Raw genomic sequence first — 1,454 nt, forward strand, 5'->3', positions numbered from 1 at the left:
TTCCCTATCTGAGTTTTATGAAAATGTTGTCACTGGTAAGTAAAATAATCTGATCATTGCTTTTACCGGTTATCTTGGTTTAGTTACGTCCTTTGCTTTATCTTACAGTCCTGTAAATAGGTTTTATGTTCTTTAATTTTCTATATAACAGGAAATATCATTTGGGATCATCATTACAGTCCTCCACCCGATGCTAAGGACCTCATCACTCAGCTGCTGAAAACAAATCCTGTGGATAGACTTGGGACAGGTAACAGATACAATAATATCAATATTCCCTTGTTACACCGAGGACACATCACTAATGTCCATGAGGAACATTAATTCTCTATCAGCTTCTCCATTTATAGTTCTCTTTGCTAAAATTTTCATTCTATTTCCTACATGTCTGCTCAGTTGTGTAATTAGTTCAAATTAAGATACGTTGTTCAGATATGAAGTTGTCTCTGACAATGTCCGCATCACTTTTGTTTTCCTTTATCCAGGAGGAGCTTTTGAGATCAAGGGTCATCCATTTCTTAATGACTTAGACTTTGACACCCTTCTAAGTCAAAATCCAGTGTACGTTCCTCACCTTGCATCAGATGTGGACACCAGCCTATTTATCAGTAAGTAGGAGACGTCATCTAAACTAAGTATCTGTTTGCCTCGTCTTCCTTATTTTGTGACAATTGGTTCCCATTAATAAATGGTGACTGTGTTATACTGACAACCTCTAATAACACTTCATTACCTATGTCTTGCAGACCATTCTAATATGGAAAAACATCTGGTCTCAGAGGGTGAGAAGGGCATAAGTGAGGACAATGAGAGCCTTGTCTTCAAAAATTTTACATCATCTTCTGAAAGGCTTTCTAAAGTAAGTATGTGTTAATACATCCAAAATATATATAAAAGACCTATGAAGGTAGACATACAATTATTTAATATCTTATTGCTTCCGCATGTAGCTCTGTACCACCGTTACCAGGATGAAGATTAATGAGAATCCCAAGTCTTCTCCAGATCATACCCAAGAATCCAGCACAAATATTTCAGAAATGTGAGTAGATTATGGGGTCATTATTGGGAGGTCTAGGCTGATTTATGTGCACAACACCAAATATAGGACATAATTACCATAGTATCAAATGCAGAATCCACCATCCCAAGGTTAGAGGAAACCGCTCGTGATAACAGCCCATATCTGCGTACCTGTGACCGGTCATGCATTTTTCATGCTGCCTACACTGTAGGAGAGATGTATTATTACATGCCAGACATTCTTAATTCCGCTCCAATCTATAGAAGGTAGCGTTGAGCAGAAGACCTTCCCCACTATGGCAGTCATATGTCTTATTAGGCCCATTAGTCCATGTTCTTCTAGTGAGACAACCCCTTTTATACTGTGTTTTCTTGCAATTTACATGTTTTTATTCTTCGAAACAGGCAGAAAGAATCTGATGACGACGCTA

The 1,454-nt window shown here is 37.9% G+C and overlaps 1 long non-coding RNA gene across 1 annotated transcript; it reads left to right on the forward strand.

Annotated features, from left to right (window-relative positions):
- Positions 1-515: 515 nt before the first annotated feature.
- On the forward strand, positions 516-1,024 carry LOC138654401 (uncharacterized). The gene is made up of 3 exons (XR_011316269.1): positions 516-608; positions 747-859; positions 951-1,024. It is a non-coding gene; the product is annotated as an uncharacterized lncRNA (long non-coding RNA).
- The last annotated feature ends 430 nt before the right edge of the window (positions 1,025-1,454 follow it).

Source organism: Ranitomeya imitator, unplaced genomic scaffold (assembly GCF_032444005.1).
Source record: "Ranitomeya imitator isolate aRanImi1 unplaced genomic scaffold, aRanImi1.pri SCAFFOLD_646, whole genome shotgun sequence".
In the NCBI taxonomy this organism is placed as follows: domain Eukaryota; kingdom Metazoa; phylum Chordata; class Amphibia; order Anura; family Dendrobatidae; genus Ranitomeya; species Ranitomeya imitator.